General features: G+C 42.7%; 1 pseudogene; it reads right to left on the minus strand.

The window, feature by feature from the left end:
* Window positions 1-6,457: 6,457 nt before the first annotated feature.
* Window positions 6,458-7,241, minus strand: LOC142450799 (vesicle transport protein SFT2A pseudogene; annotated as a pseudogene).
* Between the last annotated feature and the right edge of the window lie 14,807 nt (window positions 7,242-22,048).

The raw sequence follows: 22,048 nt of genomic DNA on the forward strand, positions 1-22,048 counted from the left end.
TAGGAGAAGGGAAATGCTACCTGTCCCAGCAATGGCCTGCCTCAAACGCTCAGCCGCTGTTCACTGCTGACTGTAGAATCTTACTGTCTTTTCTCCATCAAAAGCAACCTGTTGCTGTCATGCTAACTTAATCCACAGTGACCCAGTACCATGAGCAGAACCACTCCACATGGTTCGCTTGACTGTTACCTTGAGAAAAACACATCAGCAGGCCTCTTCCTGGAAGCTGCAGGGTGGATTTAAACTGAGAACCTTTTAAACACCGTTCAGGAACTTTCACTAAAGGCAAAAACAAAACAACCAAGTCCACTACCATGGAGGCCAAGCTGTTTAACTTTCCAAAAATAGTTGAGCCACCCAATAGCTTTAGTGAAGCAGTCTATGCTTAACCCAAATGAGCAAAAATGTTGACCACTGTGAGAACTTTTAAGAAAAATCTGTATACAAGCAAGAGAGCATTTCTGTGAGGAACCTTTGTCTGCCACTTTCAGCACTGTAGAGGGATTTATTTATTAATCCCTATTAAAATGTCAGATGAGGAAATGGACAAATTGACAAAAGTTCATGTCACACGTGATACATGCCTCACCATGTTATCGCTCCTTTTGTCCTTGTGTATGATGTTTTAAAGTCTCCAAGTGTTTCCCATTGTTCTTAGGATAAAAACTAAGTTCTCTAAAATGGCCTGAGTCCTGCAATATCTGTCCTCAATGCAGCTGTCCAGTTTCAGCTCGGAATAGCACTTCACGCTCACTGGCTGGAGTGGTCGGCCCCTGTTCACGTCAGGGACTTTACATACAGTTCCCTCCTAGAAGTCTCTCCCTCTTCCACTGCCACCGCCATGCCCCACTCACCTAATTAACAATTACAAATATGAGATGATTTATTCCTCAGGGAGCCTTCGCATACCCCTTAGACCACGTCAGAGCTTCCAGCATGTGCTCTTCAGGCAGCACATGTCTGTCCTTTGTAACCATTGGATTATCTGTCATTTTACTCTTGTCTGTGTGATTTGATTAATATCTCCCTCAGCAGAGAGTAGGCACCATGGTACTCCGTTCTAGAAATTAGCACCCTGCCTGGATACACATCAAGTTTTCCTTAATGTTTATTCAATGAGCCAATAAATAAAAAGTGGTCGTCAATGTGGTGGGACAGGGTAACATTACACACAGTCCTTGATTTGTTCATTTGAAATCCAAGGCAGAAGCAGCAAGCTATGTGGGGTTTTGCATATGAGGGAGGCTTCTTAAATTTACCATGAAATTACCGGGGTTTTTTTTCTCTAGTGAGGCAGAAACTAGAAAATGCACATTATCGTTCATACTCAGTGATGTTTTAAACAACAAAAATGATTTATTGCTAGTCTGATTATCTAAAATCTATATGCTACAATTGAAAGATTACACCTTACTAAGCAATAAATATGGTGGATTTTTGACTCATTAAGCATCAATAGTACTTATAAGGAATTTCAAAATTTTATAAAATATTGCTACAAGGTTCTATGAAATATGAACATGCATCATAAAATATCCAATGTGAATATACTCACATTCAGAAAAAGAGAATGTTTTGACTAGTCTCTTGGTGTTTAAATATTTCCACATAAAAATCTTAAAACTGGTATATGTATGTTGGCTTGATCACCCTCTAAATGGTTAGTTGAGTAGATGCCTTAGTTACCTAGCACTGCAGTAACAGAAATAGTATCCGTGGATGGTCTTACCAAATTTATTTTCTCACAGTGTAGGCGGCTAGAAATCCAAATTTAGAATGCAGGCTAAGGGGAGCTTTCTTCCTCTCTTGATGATGCTCTTGTGTTCTTCCAATGTCTGTCAGCCTAGCATCTTTATCCATTGCCATATGTCTTGGCACAACCCTTGCCCTGCTGGTTCTAGGGGATTCATATATGGGGCCCTGCATCTAGTAGACACACTATGACCTTGGCCTTTCTTTCTTGGTAATAGTAGGTCTGTCTGTCTGTCTATCGGCTGGCTGCTCTCTCCTTTTTTCTCTTGGAAGATAAAAGGTGTTGCAGGCCGTAACCCAGGAAAAATCCCCTTACACTGGATCAGGGCCGTGAAGTGATTAAAGTTGTTGCACCCCACCATCACATCAGATCACGTGGGGGAACATCACCACATTACGTAACTGTCAAACCACAGAAAAATATGGCCAGGCCAAGCTGATATATATTGGAGGAACACAACTAAATTACTGTCGACCGGTTTCGGTGGTAGATTTCTGTCCTTCCATGGGGTTTAATTTCAGCCAGTGCACTTCAAGTTCAGGGACATCTGATACATTGGTGCAATACTACAAAGGTCTCAGCAGAGCTTCCAGACAAAGACAGACTAGGAAAATGATCAGTTCCCTAGGGGTCATAGAGTCCAACGCTCCCCGTGCATTGGGAATGATTCCACAGCAGGTAGCAGCACTAACAGGGTTACAGAGAAATTCTACACTGCCATTCATCTCAACTGTTGTTTTTATGGGCCTAGGCACTCCACATAACGGAGCAGATCTCTGGCTTATGGTGTTTTCTACACTATAATCTTCCCAAGCGCAGATCTTCAAGCCTTACACTCAAAAAAAACTCTGTTAGCAGCTGAGTATTTAATCATTGCATTCTCAAAGCTCCTTAGTCTCTGCATATCCAAAGATATAGTACATGGTGCTATCAAAATCCAAGGCCACTGCTGCTCAGCATTGTATTTCCCCTGTCTGAGTGCATGCTGACTACCTGCCTCAACACCTCATTTTACTTCTTCCCAGTTAAACCCACACACCCTACCCCATTTTCTCTTTCATTTACTGAGTTCTCCTTTGATTACTGAACTAATGAGACAAATGAGAGTAGAGATTGTTTTATAAAAGACTCAGAATAAAGTTTTTAGACTCAGCAGAGAAAAGAACCCTTGGGAATGCGGAGTTGAAAAAGGCAGGTAGTTCGAAGTAGGGAGATGAAGAGACAGTGGAAGCACTTGCCCAACTAGAGCAAGTGACAATACAGAATATAGTTTTTAACATCTTTGAGTACACAGGAAACTTCAACGTTAATCCATTGATAAAGTAAAGCAAAATTTTATCTGCCACTAGTTTGGTGAGTGTGTTAGGCAGAGTTCACTAGAGAAACAAAACCAGTATACTTTATGTGTGGATAGATAGATAGATAGATAGATAGATAGATAGATAGATAGCTGATAGATAGCTGATAGATAGATAGTTGATAGATATACACACCAAGAAGGAATATAACAGCTAATTAGTCCACATAGCAGTACAGAAGACTCAGTCTAACTCACATTCATGGAACAGTAAATATACTAGAAGTCCTCACTGGGCTTCCAGGTCCAAAGTCAAGGAAGCAGACAGCAGAATCTTCCCTCAGGCAAGACAGGCAGTCTTCCCGAAGGCAGCAGGCAGCAGGTTGGGTCAGCAACAGTCAGTAGTTTGGTTGCTTATTAAAGCAGGCCCTGACGGAATCTCAAAATAAAGCACAGGGAAAGGATCCACCAACCTCAAACTCAAGTGATGTAGGCAGCATGGTAAAACAGGTCTGGAAGGAGCCTCAAGCTCTAGCTACATGATCTCCGGGTTGGCTTGGCCCACAGTGGTGTAGCACACAGGTTGAGGCAGAGAACTAGCTAAAGCATCAGCGTGCGGTCCTGATCACCGAGGAGCAAGAAAGATATAGGATGCAGGCAGTCTTCATTTATGTAGGTCACCCTCCAATCAAGCTGCGACTTGATAATCTCCACCCCCACGTTCCTATTGACATAGTTGGCACAATAAACCTAACTATCACAGTGAGTGAGTAAAGCAACTAGGTTAAGCTAAACCCTAGAAAAATTATACTCATTCTTGACTGTACTCACTCTCTTTTATAACATACTTTATTTCCATAATATCATCTTTGACTATCTAATGCATTCTTCACTGTTATAGCATTTCTAGCCCGTCTGTACACTGTGTGAGAGTGGATATGCTGCTAGTTATGCTCTGAATCGTGTTCCCACTAGAAAAGGTCATGGCATTGAGTAGGGCTCTCAACAAATTTTACTGAGTGAATTTAAAAAAATTAAGACCAGCAAATAATTCTTTTTTCAAAATGCTTCCTGATTCTTTTAAGTAAAATGAATCTTCCCCTATGATCCATTCAAACTTATAATTCAGTCATACATTCAGTGAATATTTATTCTTTTATTAATTTGTCCATTCATCCAACAATGTTCATTGACTAGTTGTTGTATAATAGGCACAGGGTGAGGCCTTAAGCCTGTAAGCTTACATAGATCTGTGCTGTCACCTTATAAGTTCAAGGAAGAGATAGAAAGGCCAGGGCTACCATAGAAATGAGAACAGGCTCTTATGAGAATGCATAGGAAGATCTCTTAATCCAGCTTTTCAGGATCAGAAAAGTTTTCTCTCTCTCTCTCTCTCCCTCTCTCATCTTTTCTTTATAATGCATTACAAATTTTCGTTCTTTTAAAAAATTTTTGAAATCATTTTATTGGGAACTCTTACAGCTCTTCTAACAACCGATACATCCATGTGTCAAGAACATTTGGACATATGTTGCCATCATCCTTTTCAAAACATTTTTTTCTACTTGAGCCCTTGGTATCAGCTCCTCAGTTTTTCTCTCCCCTCCCTCCTGAACCGTTTATAATTTATAAATTATTATTATTAGGAAAAGTTTCTTAGAGAAAAGATTGTTTAAACCGAGATCTGAATAATGAGGAGAAAAGAATTCCACTTCCCAAAGAAGAAACAGCATTTTCAAGGAGAATTTGTTCTCTTTCCAAAGAGACTATGGCTCATGTTGGGAACTGAGTCAGGCATTTGACAAATCCAGCAAGTAGACAACGGCCTACATACATTAAAGCAAAACAGCAACAATGAAAAATAATAAACTCAGCCCCATCGAGTCAATTCTGACTAAAGAACATTGATTACTTCCATGGTAAATGTTTATTTCCATGGTCACATAGTCCCTCACTTACAAGCACACTAATTATACAAACTAGAAAATCATTCATGAATTCCCCTTACTGTGCCTTAGGTATAATAGAATTGTTTTCTCCTGTGTGTCAACGCATGGCTGGTGTAGCATTCATGTGTGTTATTGGTGTTAGGCGCCGTAAGCTGGTTCCAACTCAGAGCAACCCTACGTACAGATGCAAACCCCGGCCAGGCCTACGCAATCCTCAAAGCTGTGAGCCATGAGCCACGAGCCACCGCTATATTTGAACCCCTGTTGCACTTACCATGTCACCCATCTCACAGGGGTTCTTCCTCTATTTTGTTGGCCCTCTGCCTTAGCAAACACGAAGTTCTCGTCTATGGGCTGGTCCCTTCAGATGACATGGCCAAAGTACGTGAGATAAAGTCTTGCCGTCCTTGCTTCTAAGGAGCGTCTGACTGTGCTTATTCCCTTATTCCATGGCAGGCTTGTTCATTCTTCTGTCGGTCTGCGGGACTTTGATATTGTTCAGCAGCAGCAGCATGTAAGTGCATTAAGCTCCGACTATCCCACGCTAGTTCATCGAAAAGAACTTTGGATGATTTCTTGGCAATCATAATTCATGGTTGATTTTTTCTGTGTTCTTTGTCATCTCCAGTCCACTCCCCTATGTGTTATAGTTTCAGTATGAACCTGTCACTAAAGAGATTCACTTCCTACCCTCGGTTCACAGGGTAGTGCAAAAGCCATCTCAATCTGTCTGAACAATGCGTATGCTAGTACTCTGGAAGTTCATTAGAGTCAGAAGATGGGCAGACACTACTGAGATAATAACAAGACCTACACAATAGGTGGCTCAGCCCTTACTTCACACTGAGCCAAAACAGTATAGAACATAATAGGACCCTAATAAGAGAGAGTGTAATCCTGAATAACGTTTAGCATTCTAGCCAGTTGGCAATCTCATCTCCATAGCCTTTCCTCATTTTTTCCTTATCCTTATCATTGCTGCCTTCCCCCAGAGCAAATATAAAATTGAAAGCTGAAAATAATTTTATTTATTGTCACTAATTTTTAAAAGTGAAATTGTAAATAAAGGCAGGAATGCTTCGGTTCTCTTGAAAAAGATGGAAGAAATGGCAACCCCAGTCCCCCGTCTCTTGCTGATCAGCTGGGTCTGAGAAGTTACACCATTCATCTAGGTGTATCCTCACTCCTTCCTTCGGCCCATGCTCTCTTTCCCCGTACTCCCAGGATCTGCTCTCTGTAGGCCTTTGAGTCTGAGCGCTTGGATTTCTCTGTATGGTTCTTCTTCATTCAACAAACATTCTTATCTCCTAGAGTCCTTTTTTTAAAAGACTCATGTATTATTTTTTATTATAGATAATAAGCAATTTTTAGCTTTAGGTAAAAAACGCTCACAGTTATGATAAACACACACACACACACACATTTCCGCCGCCCCCACCCCAACCCACACAAAGCGAAACAGAAGCGGTTTAAAATTCGAACAGTTTAGCAGAGCCCAGAACACGGAGTCTATCAGGTCACCCTGATTTGCCCTTGCCCTGTGACAGTGGTGCCCACTCTCGCCTCTGGCTGGGAAGACCAGGCTGAGGACCTCGGAAGAAGCTGGGGTCACACGCATCCAACGCTTTAATCCCAGACACGCGCACACACGCGGCACTTGCTGGCACCCCACGCCCGGGATGCGCAGCGGTGGTCTGGGTTTTGTATCAGGAGCAGCATGGCAGTCTGGGCTTCCGTGTGTTCTTCCCCGAGTGTCTGATGTTCAGTTCAGGAGGGACGAGCAGCACTTTATGACCGCATCCCTGGCGTAAGGGATGTACGACAGGCTGTACCAGGTCATAGACAGGAACTGCAAGACGCAGAAGAGCAGGGCCAGCTCCTTCTTGTGCCACCAGAACACAGCACACAGGGTGATCACGAAGCAGAGAAGCATGAGGATGGTTGCCACCAGCCTTGTCTTCTCAAACATTTTCTTCAGCTGCTTCATGGGCCCCATCCGGAAGCATGTGCTGGCGAGCCGGGCAAGGTTGCCCAGGGTGTAGAAGACGGCGGAGAGCTTCGTGCCCCTCGGCAGCCACAGCAGCCCCACGCCCAGGATGGAGCAGAGAACACCGCAGGTGAAGCAGATGCCGAACCACCTGAGTCTGGTGCTGAAGCTGAGGGACGAAGTGCCCAGGACCTGCGAGGTGAGGCCCTGCTCCTAGTCGTCCTGGCCGCTCAGCACCTGCCGCAGCTTCTCCATGGTCCTATCGCCGGGGGCTCGCAGCCACTACCTGCTCGCTGACCCACTGCGCCCACCCGGAACCCCAGGCGAGTCCTTCTTAGGAAACCATTATTGCTGTGAGAGTTCTCTTTCTGCTTTTGAATTTCCAAAAGCCTATCATGGTTGCTCAATCAATATTTGATAATGCAGAAGAAGGGTAGACTGGTGCAGGGACTGGTACAAACGATAGAACATCTGTCTTTCAAACCTTAATTTTTTCCTACTATCACATGATACAATCTGGCATAAGATATACATTCTCAGTCTGCATGCTTCTAAAAGCAGGGGAATTAGCTTGTATGATCTTAACATGCTTTTCACCCATGAAGCTGGACTTGCTGGGTTTTCCCAGTGCTGTTTTATATGTGTTCTAAGGAGCCCTGATGGTGTCATGCAACGTGTTAGGCTGTGATCCTCAGGGTCGGCAGTTTGAATCCACGGGCTTTCTACTGCCACAACAGTCTCAGTCTTGGACCCCCACACGGAGTCACCGTGAGTCAGTATTGACTCACTGGCAGTGTGTTTGGTTTTAGTTTCTCTCTCTCTCTCTCTTTTTAAACTGGATTATTCTGTTTCGATAAATTTGTCAAATGGGTCATGAAATTCCACCCCTTTTCCTCACTGAATAGTGGGAAATTATTCTGATGATAGTTTTGCAAAAGCAGGCGAGAGAGCGTCAAAGAAGATAAGCTGTGGCACGTTGTGAAGGAGGCTTAAACCCAATATTTTCAGACAGCAGTTTCCCTTGATGTACTGTTATCTACATGCTCCTCGCAGGGCTCCTGTTTCAGATGCTTTCGCGTTAATAATATGGTCGGACTCCAAGGACCGCCTTGTCGGTTCGGCTGCACAAAGGGAGAGAACGCAGGCACCAGGGAGTGCGTGATGAAGAATTTGCCGAGTCATCCGTTCCTGGATTTCCTGCAGAGCTGTGAAGGTTCTGGTGAATCCTTGAACGATAAATAATAATGATTATGAAACAGTCTTCTTTCTTCCCAGCAGGGCTGTCGAGACCTGAGCAGTTCTCCCTTTGCAATAGAGGCCACAGAACCCTGGCTTCTTTAGGAATCTCAAAATCATTTCATAGGACATGTTCTCTTTTCCCTGACTTGGCCTCAGCCTGGGTAGCTCAACAAAACGAGGCCATTTTTATTATTAAAATGCATCACCAAATGATGGAAAATACAACTTTCCTCTAGTTCTTACATTCCTCCCCCCACCCGCCCCCATCATGATCCCAGTTCTCTCTTGCAAGTCTGGCTAGACCAGAGGATGTACACTGGTACAGATAGGAACCAGAAACACAGGGAGTTCAGGGCGGATGATCTCTTCAGGACCAGTGGTGTCAGTGGCAATACTGGTGGGTTGGAAAGAGGGAACTGATTACAAGGATTTACATATAACTTCTTCCCTGGGGGACGGACAATAGAAAAGCGGTGAAGGGAGATGTCGGACAGGGCGAGACATGACAAATAATCATTTATAAATTATCAAGAGTTCATGAGGGAGGGGTAAGTGGGGAGGGAGGGGAAAAATGAGGAGCTGATGCCAGGGGCTTGAGTGGAGAGCAAATGTTTTGGGAATGATGAGGGCAATGAATGTACAATGTGCTTTTCACAATTGATGTATGTATGGATTGTGATAAAAGTTGTATGAGTCCTTAATAAAATGATTTAAAAAATAAATAGAAGAAAAAATCAATACAGATAATAAAAATGCATCATCAAAAGGATATCAATCATGATGGAATTTTTAAAAATATAAGAATGCTTTAGAATTGCCAAAAATATTGCTATCTAGACAGTATAGATTTCATATGCATGTCTGCGGTAGTTGCATAATCCGCTGTCAATTTGGGACTTGAGAGGATTAAGAGTGAAGGGGTGGAGTCTATTCTGTCAATCTGGTGATATCCAATGAGGCTTTTGTGTGGGCATAGCCTTCTCCTAAGGATTCTAGGAACTTTAATGTTTCCTCCTTGGAGGCGGGAGACACTTCTCTCTGCTCACTCCCTTGGAGACTCTCTACTGACAAGGCTGAATTCCTGCTACACATTTCTGAGGAGAAGCCACCTGAAGCTACCCTGAGGCAGTCAGAGTGTCGGAGCTGAAGGAACCAGATGGAGACCCCTGCCAGCGCTGAGATGCTTACAATGCCACCGGATCCCCAGGACTTCCAACCCACTGACCTGTGATCTTCCTGCATTCGGCATCATTGAATGTGTTCCGTTAGTCTGAAGAGGACTTTATAGATTGGTAGCAGACATGTGGGCTAATATCAGACTTATGGACTTGATCTGGACTGGGCTAGGATGTTTTCTTAATATTCTCACCATTCAACAGGTCTTTTATATAAAGCTCTTTCCTCTACACACTTAAGTGTCTATGACTTCTTTCTCTAGTCTACCCAGACTAACACAATGCCCATACATACACATAATGTTGAATGGCATACTTGGCATCCTTCCACTATCTGCCAACATCCTAATATCCTTGTGGGGTACCAGCTATATCCTCTTGTATATAATTTTGGTAACATGGCAAATTTAGGTGTTGGAAGGTAATGCTTATTTCCCAGTTTTTTATTTTTATCTTTTTTTTTAACATAACAGTGTTTCTCAGAACCAGGATTACTGCTATTTTGGGCCCAACAACATTGTGGTGTGTGTGTGTGTGTGTGTGTGTGTGTGTGTGTGTGTGTGTGTGTGTGTGTGTAGCCAGGGAGTGCAGGGTATCCTGTTCATTGAAAGAAGTTTAGTAGCATGTCTGTCCTTTACCCACTACACACCAGTAGCACCCTATGATGATTAGTTTTTCGTGTCAACTCAAGGAGGTGGAGGCACCAGTGGTTTGGTCCAACACTAGATCTTGCTGTGAATATATTTTGTAGAAGTGATGAATATTTACAATCAGTTGACTTTAAATAAAGGTTACTTTTGATAATGTGGGCAGGCCTCTTGTAAGTCTGTAAGAGTAAAACCTAAGGTTTCCAGGAGAAGAAAGAATTTTGTCTCAAAACATTAACATCAAAAGCTCACCTGAGTTCTCAGCCTTTCTGTCTTCACTACGGACTTCAGACTTTGGAGTTCCATAAGATAAATCATATATACAAGGGAGCTTCCAAAAATTGATGGGGGAATTAAAACACCATGGGATTTTTCCACAAAAGTTTGAAGCCCATTCATAATTGTGAGCCTTGGGAAGCCCCAATGTGCTTGGACGAGGGCTCCCATTCATACGTGCATGGGCTTGTCCCAGGCAAAACTGGGTTAAATCTATCTTGTTAATCAGTGGATGGCTGAAGATAAGCTCTCTCAGTTATACATTTACCTTAATCTCACTAGAGTGCCTTCAAAATAGAAGGTCCAGCCAAAACAGTGGCTTTGAAGGAGATTTTTTGGACCACTTAAAATGCAAAGCAAGGAAGTTAGCTCAGTGGGTTATGGTGACCGTTTGGGGACATTACAAAAGGATGATCTTGATAGATTTTCTCAAAGGATATTGGGCGATCATGGAGACTTATTACTAATTTGCACCTAATACCCCCCCACCCCCCACCCGCCATTAAGACAATGCCCCTGCTCATACTTCAAGAGCAGCAAGGGTATTTGATGGTGATTCTTTGAGAAACCTTAGTTCATCCACTCTAAGCCTTGAACTTGTCCCTTCTTGTTTATTTTTGTTCCCCAAACCCAAAGAACTTTGAAAGAAAAGCATAGTTTATGTACTCCTAAGTATGCCAACACTGCTGTTCTGAGACGGTGTAAATTAAAAAGCACATAATGATTTGTGGAAAGGTCAGAGAGATGGGAACACCATGGCCAGAAGTGCATAGACCTAGATGGATGATTTTTCCAGAAAAAAGGATCTTCGTATTGTGTTTATTAAATAGTTCTACAATTTTGCAGCAATATTTTTTATTTATCCATGTGTCCATTGTATGTACAGATACTTGTGTGCATGTACATACAAAAGGAGGCTTGAACAAGGTTGTGGACAAATTCCATTATTTTTAAATTCCATTCTTTCCACGAACTTTTTGAAGTCACTCTGTATGTGTGTGTGTGTATATGCCCTTCTTATTGGTTCTGTTTCTCTGGAGAAACTAGACTGATACACACACTTTACATTTTGACCGGCAAAATATCTCTAGATATTGACAAATGTAGCATGGGCTGCGGGTGGGGCAAACTTGCCCTGAATTGTAAACTATTAGTGCTGGGAAGCTGCTCTAAAACAAAACCCAAGGTCTTTTAGGACAAGGCTTGACTTATAGAATTGTGACACGGAACTGGGGCACCAGAGGAGTAGCCAAGATGGCAGGCAGCGGAGGCAGCAGTACAAAGAGCTCAAGATTGAGTCCTGGGTTTTTGGACCCACGGCATTCATTCATCAGCTTAATGTATTCATTCAAGAGACTCGCTCATGGAGTGGGAGGCCTCCAGGCACTTAATCCAGGGACGCGGTTTGCTCATCTGCAGAACAGAGCTGAGTGTTTTCTGGCTACGGCTGAGGTTTATGGCAGAGTGGAGTACCCTGTGGGCGATTATCAGCCATGCTCACGGAGCTTTGTCAGAGAAGGGCTGAGACAAAGGGGCCTTGTGGCTGAGAGGCCACGGACTAGAGAGAGACGTGTCTTCCCCATGGACGAGAAGCCATGTCTGAGAACCTAGCACTCTTTCCTAGAATTCCCGAGATGTGTAACTGGATCAGCGGATTATCTGTGGGACCCTGTCTCCCAGATTCACTATTATAGATAATGTACTTATGTATGTAATTATAAATGTCATAGAAGTCTTGGGAATATGGAGGTGTGGGCTGCCAATAGTTAGGCCTACTCTCCCTCTTCAAGAAGCTTCTTGCTGTGGCAAAGTAAGCATTCTCCCCTCTGCTCCTCATAGAGCTCCCTGTCTACCTCATACAGCTCCCCTCTGCTCCCTTGTATAGCCCCCCATCTACCCAGCTGCTTGCTGCAGTCTTTGGAAGGGTTGGTAACCAGTGAAGAACCATGATGCACATTGCTGCATTGTCTGCATTCTGTAAGGTTTTTTCTCCTGGGGAATTACTTCCTCCTTATATTTTGTTTTATTTTTTTAAGGCATTTGTCTTTGTAATTTGCCATGTATCCTTTCCTTGATCTTGGAAAAGGAGAAATACCCCATGGTCAATGTAAAACTGGTCACCTATTTATCTTCATATAAAGCGGGGGTGGGGGGGGAGGCTCTGCTTCTGGTTGAAGAGTTGCCTTCCTCTGGCTGGTAATTTTTCAACTAGCCAGATGTAACTTTGGTTGAGTCTGGGTCTTGCATCAGGTTTGTTGAACTTGCCATAGATTCTCAGCCAGTCAACTGCACTTTTAAAGAAACAGAAATCAAAGATATGCTTTCCGTTCAGTGATAGCGCACATCTTCATTCAGTCTGCATTTCAGTTGCTCTATTTCAGGGGGTTTCTCTTTGCTCAAATTCCATGTAATCAAGTTCTAAACGCATGAGAAAGAATACTGTAAGAGTGACATGGGGGTGACTTCTGACCTCCTCTGATTTCACAAGGGGAAAGGAGTATCAAAGCCAACATCTGCCCAAGGCCAGTTCCTCTGAGGTCAACCATAGCTCCACCCTCAAACTTCAACCGACTCTGAGACCAGCTCTTGCTCTCATGGGACTCTTCTCATCTCTGCTGGGTTCAATCATACTTGCAATAGCCACACAGAACTCACAGACCATATTCACAATTATGTGGTTTATTGTATAAGTTTGCAAGTTGCAGTTCAGGATCAAAAATGCTCAAGACAAAGGTCTTTGGTCAGGGAAGCCCTTCCCACAAACATGTCTTTCTTTGGTCCACCTGAATAGTCTCTGTGTCTCTGCTCTGTTTGGACAATGTTACAAAGGTGTTTTCGCACTACCAATACATGGCCAAAGGACACTTCACTCCATTGAAGCATCATGCCCCCAAACATTTAGATCTAGCTCTTTGGGTCTGCCACTCTAGCTCCCTCATTCAAGTGCTGGAGGTACTCTATTCAACAAGTGACCCTCACCCCACAAAGAGCTTACACCACGTACAGGGGATCCCGCTTCACTGAATCTGATCTACTGCCTCTGGCGTCAACACTACTTTGCCCTTCCTCTGCAGCTCTTTTAGTGCCATAGCTGTGCCTTCTGGATTGAGGATTCATCATACAAGGATCCCAGATCTACTCCTGGGATCAGGAACACAGCATCTCCTCAGAGAATACATTATGCTCTGTACATAGGCTTCTGATAATATCCCTACTGGAGGCTTGGAGTTTTAGTGGTAGTTTATTTAATCAAGTGGACTTGTGTGTGTGTGTGTTACCTAGAAAATAGATAAAGTTGTATTATATGGCTTGTTTTTAAGTTGTGTAGTTGACATTAAACTAGTGTGATCTTCAGGTGGGTAGGTTATAAAGTCTTGGTATTTTAACTTTAAGTACCAGGTAAACGAAGGTCACCATACCTCGAAGGAGCTTTTATCTCAGGTATATGGAGTAAGATTTGCCGTAATGGCTGTGATCATTAAGTTTGGGGTCAACTTGGCTGGGCTACAGTTCTCAGTACGATGGCAGTAATCTCCCACGAGAGACCAGTCCCTGGAAAAAGGGGCATAACACTTGGTAAAGTAGAGGGGCAGTGGGAACAAAGGAAAACCCTTGACAAGAGTATTGACACAGGGCTGCACAATGGGCTTGAACACAGGAACAATTCTGAGGATGGTGTAGGACTGGGCAGTGTTTAATTCTGTGATATGTGGGGCCATCATGGGTCAACATGGACTCAGCAGCATCTCACAGCAACAGCAAAGGCCCCATGATGTGAGCTACCACAATATAATCAACTCCATGATGGATTCTAAACAAAGCAGCCAGTAGTTGTGATTCTGTAATGCTGCCCTGCTGATCAGGTCCTAGACCTGATGTCATCGAACAAAAGAAGGCTTGGGATATGATGAGTTACTGTTATATAAGTAGACTGTGTGGGAAACGATGAGACTTTTATTGGGTCTGGAGCTTGCATCAGATTTGTTGACCTTTTGCCATATTGCTGGCAGATCAAAGGAGCCATCAGCAGAACTTCTGACCCTGGATTCATTTGACTTTGTATCCATCAGCTGTGGTCTATCTCCTATATCTTCCCGCTTTCTGGTCCATTAGCACAGACAGCTACGTGAATGAGAAGCCTGTAGCTTAATGGCTGACTCATGGATGTGAATTGAAGTGAACTTACCAGTACCCACAACTGTGTGAACAATTTATGAATATAAATTTTAAGCTTAAAGCATCACTTGCTTTGCTTCTGCAGAAAACCCAGCCTAAAACAATGGTCTTGTCCAATGATGGCTGTTGGGGGCCCAGAATGTAGGTAGCAGGAACTTGGCCATAAACTGCAAAGTAGCTTGTGGTTGCAGGTGGGGCAACATTAATAGAGAGAAAAATATTTGCTGTTAATGCTGCTTTCCAGCCAGAATTCTGAATCAAGATTTGGAACCACAAAGACTGCTGAGTACACATGAACTGCGCTAATGATTCAAACTGTAAATGATCAGGGTCCAATGTCTTATGGTGGGTTTTCTGAAGAAGCAAAACTGGTGACACATATATGCATTTGTTGTTGGCTGTTGTTAGGTGCCACAGAGTTAGTTCCAACTCACAGCAACTCTTTGCACAATGAAATGAAAGACTGTCCGGATCCTGGGCCATCCTCACAATTATTCCTCTGCTTGAGCCCATTGTTGTCAGTCCATCTCATTTCACTGGTCCTCTACTTTACCAAGCAGGATCTCTTTCTCTGGGGATTGGTTTCTCCAGACAATATGTCCAAGGTACACATGATAAAGTCTCACCATCCTTGACTCCAAGGAACACTCTGGGACCCGGTTGTCCTTTTAGTAGCCAGCACCACAATTCAAACACATCAATTCTTCTTAGGTATTCCTCATTCAATGTTCAACTTTCACAGCATATGAGGCAGTTGAAAATACTATGGCTTGTTTCAGGAGCACCTTAGTCTTTTAAGCAATATCCTTGTCTTTTAGTACTCTAAAGAGATCTTGTGCAGCAGATTTATGTAATGAAATTCATCTTTTGATCTCTTGACTGCTATTTCCATGAACATTGGTTATAGATCTAAGCAATACAAAATCCCTAAAAACTTGATCTCTTCTCTATCTATCATGATGTAACCTATTGGTCCAGTTGTGAGGATTTGGGTCTACTCTACGTTGAGTTGTAATCCCTACTGAAGGCTGCAATCCTTGATCTTCATCATCAAGTGCTTCAACTCTTCCTCACATTCAACAAAGTAACTTTCTGTTATCTGTATATTTCAGGTTAATAAGCCTTCTTCCAATCCTGATTCCACTTGTTCAGCTTTTCTGATTATTTGCTCAGCCTACAAATTGAAAAAAGTAGAAGCGGGTAAATCTGAGTCCAGGCAGGTTCCAAGTCGATGGGTCAGATGTTAAGCTGGAGGATTCTCTTGGCTTGAGAAGCTTTAAAGGAAGCAGGAAGATTACGGGCTGTAGAAGCAGATGAACCCAAGTTCAGTAGATCCGACTTGTGACCGGAGAGGTGAATAGTCTCAGGTCAGCAGGTCAGGTAGGAAACACTTGCTGGCTTGCAGGACCAGCTGGCAAAACAGTAGGCTATTGGCTCAATTTCAGAAAAATGAAAGTTGATATCCAGATGCAGGCCACAGAGCCAGCAAAAAGCAAACAACTTTTCCTACAGCATCCACTTATATAGGAGGTAGGCCACATCTCTGAAGAAGCTTCATTTCCATTGCATCTGTACTGTAACCTAAGAAACTTCTTAAAACTTATGAACTGTTCACAGTGGATCCCATTACAGAACCAGTTACACTTCATTAGATCACCTCATGGGGGCTTTTCTAGGCCTCAATTACCAAACTAATGAGAATTCTGGCCCAATCATGTTGACACGAAATCTAGCTATCACATACCCAAATAAATAGCGCTACCTGAATTTTTATTGTTGTTGGTGGTGGTGTTGTTGTTGTTGGTGGTGGTGGTGTCTTGCAATGCAGGCTTGGCAGAGTAGCAAGCATCTAGTGTATTTAATTTGCGAACTTTGTCCACATGTTCTATCAGGTACCCTATCCACTAACTATCACTACCATGTCCTGAAATTGACATTGCTTAATACTCAAATTCTGGCTACAGATTTAAACTTTGATGTCCAAATTTTCATCTTAGTCAGGTTAGGGTTATTGACTTAGCAATTATGAGGGTAATTAAATGATATGGACCCTTACAATATATATTTTTCTTTTTCTTAGTTTGGGTAGAGAATTAATTCAATAAAAGCTATTAGTAAAACTAAAAGTTGTGAAAGTAATATGAGTTTTTGTGCCTTGAACAATATGTTTTTCAAAATCTCAGCTCTCAAGAAATTGAAAAATTGTTAGAAAAAAATACATCCCAGTCATACATTGAAGAGGAAGTAAGGAAATAATAAAAATAAATGAAGGAAACAACTAATTAAGCTTGAAGAAAGCAATGCATTGTCTAATTTTAAGATCGTAGAAGAAATTATCGGCAGATGGGAAGGGGAAAGCACTTTAAATCTTTAAAAGCGCAATAAATGGATATATTAGAAAGGGAAACAGCATACTTACAGGTCGGATTTCTTTTCAAGATAATATTTGAAATAGAGAAATAATTTCAGTTATTCACAAAGAATAAAAAGGGCATAAAAACATCTAATGTAGGAAGAAAAGTGAGACCGTAAAGTCAGAACGCACGGACTTTGAACTACAGAGTTGGTATAGTTCAAGTGAAGCTACAATGTTGAAGTGATTGCCCTTTGGAAAGACTTTTGAAGAGTAAGATGGCTATATCAAACAGTTATAAAATAGAGCTATTTGGAAAGGTAAAACAAAGAAGACCAATGATGAAATTCCAAGGTTTTATTGCTGGTTTTTTAAAAGAAGAGTGATTGTCAACAGACTTGCAGGTGTTATGTGTGCCTTCAAGCAACATACCGTAGGAAGTGTCGGCTTCATGAATCCTGAGTAAAGCACAGACTAAAGACAAACCAAACCAAACTCACTGCCATCTAGTCATTGCCAACTCCTAGTGGCTCCCTGTGGGTTTTCCGAAACTGTCCCTGTTTACTGGAGTGGAAGCCCAGGCTTTCTCCTGCGCAGCTGCTGTGGTTTCCAACTGCCAACCAGGAGGACCCCATCCAATGTGCACGCACCACAGAGAAGAGGAGGCATATCTAAGGATGCGGGCAGAGCAATATTAGAGATGCAGGAAGACAACCTCTTGACAACTGCTGGGCATCAACTTTAGACTTCACTGGATCCTAGGGTACAAGTTTAGACACTCTAACAGTGGCATTAGTTGAGGGATTTGCTAAAGACAATTTTGTAGTTGAGCAAGTGTGCATACCAAATGAAAGCGTTCGTCATGCAGGTTTCACAAGATAAAAATATAATCTAGATGAGAGCAGACAGAGTAGCCGCTGACTATTAGCAGGAGAAGCAGAGACTTTGTAGATTAGCGAAGTACAGAAGCGTCCTAACAGAGAATCTAGGGAAGAGACGAAAATAAGCTGTTTGGCAAAACCTGAGGACAAAATAATAAAAGCTGATCACTGAGTATTGCCCCTGAACAAGCTCACCTTTGCAAGGAAAGAGGAATGACATCATGTGCTTCTTAGGACATTTGCCCACAGATAACGATGGCATAATCTTCCAGATAAATGGAATGAGCAAAGCAAAGAGGCCGAGGATAAAAGTCACAATTGGAAAATTGCAATTAAGCCAAAGGAGAGGTCAGGCTATACATATAAAGACTCTGACACATCATACATACTAAACGTATCTTAGAAGAGCTTGTTAAGCCCGGCAAGCTTTAAAAAATACTTAATGTTTCCATTTCTTGGGAAAAGCAGCTAAAAAATTAATGTCCGTGGTAATATTGATAAAGAATGTTACTGAAGAGGCAAATAAATAAAAATCCTACATCAAAAATAACATTCTACCTAACAGTGAGTGCCGAAATTTAGTGACTCAAAACAACATAATTTATTACTTATCTTATTATATTTTATTCCTATATTGTTAACTCTATTGTCTTATGTAAGAAATTGATCACTATCATACAGTCTTCTGTATTTCTGTTAAAAAGTTTGTTCTTCGTATTGATTTTCCACCAAGCAGTTTCTTTTCCTTATTCCTATCTCCCTTACTTCATTCTTTCTTTTCCTCTCCATACCTTACTCCTTCTTGGTATCACTCCCTCCTTGCCTCCCTTTATTTGAACATATGCACAAATGAAAATTCTGCTAGTTAAAATTCATAACATTTAACATTCTTCAACTATTCTACAGACATGATAACCACTCACCTCCAAATTATTTACAACTTTGACTCGCTGTCTCTAAACTTCTCATCTTTACAGTTGCAGTAATCAGTTTGATATCACATAGATAGCTTTTTAAAAGCACAGGATGCTTAAGGCAGATCCACTTTACTTTTTAAGATCAACCACTTTTTTCAGTTGTTCAAAGGAGATTTCAGAGGTTCATGGTTTAACATGTAAAAATTATCTCAAAGTCAAAACCAAACCACCGCCACAGAGATGAACAGCGCGCATACTGACTCTACAGAGTGGACTAGAATTGCTCTATAGGGTTTCCAAGTCTATACAGTGATGTGAGGAAACAGTTCTTTTCAATCCTGTGGAATGGCTGGGGGCTTCAAGCACTGACTTCAGTTAGCAGGCCAACCTTAACCCACGGTGCCACCTGGGTTCCTTTAAGCATTGAAGATTAGTTCAGGACAACAGTCCCAGGAGGTCATCCAGTCTCAATTGTTCTAGAAAACCTGCATCTCACTAAGAATTTGATGTTGTGTTCCATGTTCTTACCCCTTTCGATTTGGATTATCTCATAGTTTCAATTATTTTGCCAAACACCTGGGGGCACTATTAACCCAGAACTCAATTCACTCACTGTCACTGAGTTGATTCTGACTAGCAGAGAGAATGCAATGAACCAGCATGAAGCAGGGAACCAACAGAAAGCTCTGAGGGGCCAACCCCAATGCCAACTACGTGGACAGCACACCCTCCCTGCAGAACAATTCACTTCAGAGGACTGTTCTGAAGCGACAGCTCAGGAAGAGGAACATGTCTGATCACAGCACACAGAAGCAAATGAAGGGGGAGGAAGAGAGTGCAACACATCCTGGCCCACCAAGCTCTGAGGATGATGTTCCTGTTCAGAGCAGCCAATGCACAGAGAGGTCCATAGGGCCAGCCCCACTATGAAATGTGACGTCCCTCATTGACCCATTAGCGCTACGGGGGACAACACTGGAGATACAGTACGGAAATTGCGCCTAACCTGACTCCACCACACTGAGGCAAAACACTAAAGGCGTGCAACAGAACAGCAAAGGGAACAGAGCAACGCAGTCCCCAGGGAATACCAAAAATAGACTTTAGGACCAGGGCATGGTACCCAATCAGACTCAACAGGAAAACACTCCTAAAGGTCAACAAACAAACCTTGAACTATTTACAGGCTTTTTTTTCCCATTGGTTTTCTTTTGTTGCTGTTGGTGTTTTGTTTTCTTTTGTTGCTTTGTTTTGCTTGTCTTGTTTTTTGTGTATATTATTATCTCTGCAGGTCTATCTAGATAAGACAGAAGGGATAAACAATCTGGAGTAGAAAACAACAAGACAGACGGTTCCAGGGTAACATGGGATAGGGGAAGGCGGGGTGGGGAAAAGAAAGTGGGTGTTAATACCTCCATGGACAAAGGAAAAACAAGTCATCCAAACTCGATGGTGAAAAGGGTGTAGAAGGCCTTTTAGGGCTTGATCAAGGGCAATGTATCCGAGAGGAGTTACTGAAACCCAAATGAAGGCTGAGCAAGAGGAAAGTAAAAGGAAATTGAGGAAAGAACTAGGAGGGAAACTGCATTTATAGAGGTCTAAATACAGGTATGTACATATGTAAATATATTTATACATGATGATGGGAAATAGATCTATATGCATATATTTATAGGTTTAGTATCAAGGTAGCAGATGGACATTGGGCCTCCACTCAAGTACTCCCGCAATGCAAGAATACTTTGTTCTATGAAACTGGCATTCCATGATATTCACCTTCCCAACAGGTCGCTGAAGACAAAGAAAGTGACTAAGCAAATGTAGTAAAGAAAGCTGATGGTGACCAGCTATCAAAAAATATAGTGTCTGGGGTCTTAAAGGCTTATTGAAGTTAAACGAGCGGCCATCTAGCTGAGAAGCAACAAAGCCCAATTCTACCTTACAAATCTGGCTAGACCAGAGGATGTATACTGGTATAGATAAGAGCTGGAAACACAAGGAGTCCAGGACAGATAACCCCCTCAGGACCAATAAAGAGTACCAGGAAGGGAGAGGGAAGGTGGGGGAGAGAGGAGGAACCAGTCACAATTATCTACATATAACTCCCTCCCTGGGGGACAGACAACAGAAAAGTGGGTGAAGGGAGAAATGGGACAGTGTAAAACATGAAAAAAAAATTATCAAGGGTTCGGGAGGGTGGAGAAGGGAGGGGAAAATGAGCTGATACCAGGGTCTCAAAGAGAAAGAAAATGTTTTCGGAATGATGGCAACAAATGCGCAAATGTGCTTGACACAATAGATGTATGTATGGATTGTGATAAGAGTTGTGCAAACCCCCAATAAAATGATTTTTTTTTAAGACAAGATAGAATAGCTTCTGGGGTCTTAAAGGCTTGAAGGCAAATAAGCGGCCATCTAGCTCAGAAGCAACAAAGCCCACAGAGAAGAAGCACACGACCTAAGCGAATACAAGGTGTTGAATGGACCATGTAGCAGACAACAAGGAACAAAAACAATCATTGTGTGATCACCTTCCTCACATAATCGCTGAAGACGAAAGTGTGCATAAGTAAGTGTGGTGAAGAAGGCTGATGGTGCCCGGCTACTGAGAGATATAGCATCTGGAGACTTAAAGGCTTGAAAGCAAACAAGCGGCCATCTAGCCCAGAAGCAACCAAGCCCACACAGAAGCAGCACACCAACATAGGTGATTGTGAAAGGCAGAGGAGACCAGGTCTCCAACAACAAAGGTGGGGTAGTGGTGAGAATCACATCACAGTGAAAGAGGGGGGGGTGCATGATGGGGACCCAATGCCCATCTGTAGACAGCTGGACACCCCTGCCAGAGGGGTAGTGTGGAGAAGATGGGCCACTCAGGGTTCAGTGTAGCAACAATGAAACTCAAAACCTTACTCTAGTTCTTGAATGCTTCCTCCCCTCCCAATCATCATGACCCCAATTCTACCTTGCCTTGCGGACCTAGTTATACCAGAGGATGTACAGCGGTGCAGTGGGGATCTGGAGGCACAGGGAATCTAGGACAGACTAACCCCTCAACACCAGCGGTGGGAGTGGCAACACCAGGAGGGAAGGGGGTGTAGAAAGGGAGAACCGATCTCGGAGATCTATGTGTAACCTCCTCTCTGGGAGATGGGCAATGGGGAGGCAGGTGAGGGGAGACGCCGGGGAGTGGAAGATAAGATATGATAATTATTTATAAACTATCAAGGGACCAGGGGTGGGATCAGGGAGGGAAAAAAAGGGAAACCGAGCTGATTCCAGGAACCCAAGTGGAAGGTGAATTATGAGAATGACGAGTGCAACGAATGTATAAGGGTGCATTGCTCAATTTATATGTATATACAGACCGTGATAAGAGCCTTATGGGCCCCAATAAA

The sequence above is a fragment of the Tenrec ecaudatus genome, chromosome 6 (assembly GCF_050624435.1).
Source record: "Tenrec ecaudatus isolate mTenEca1 chromosome 6, mTenEca1.hap1, whole genome shotgun sequence".
Classification (NCBI taxonomy): Eukaryota; Metazoa; Chordata; class Mammalia; order Afrosoricida; family Tenrecidae; genus Tenrec; species Tenrec ecaudatus.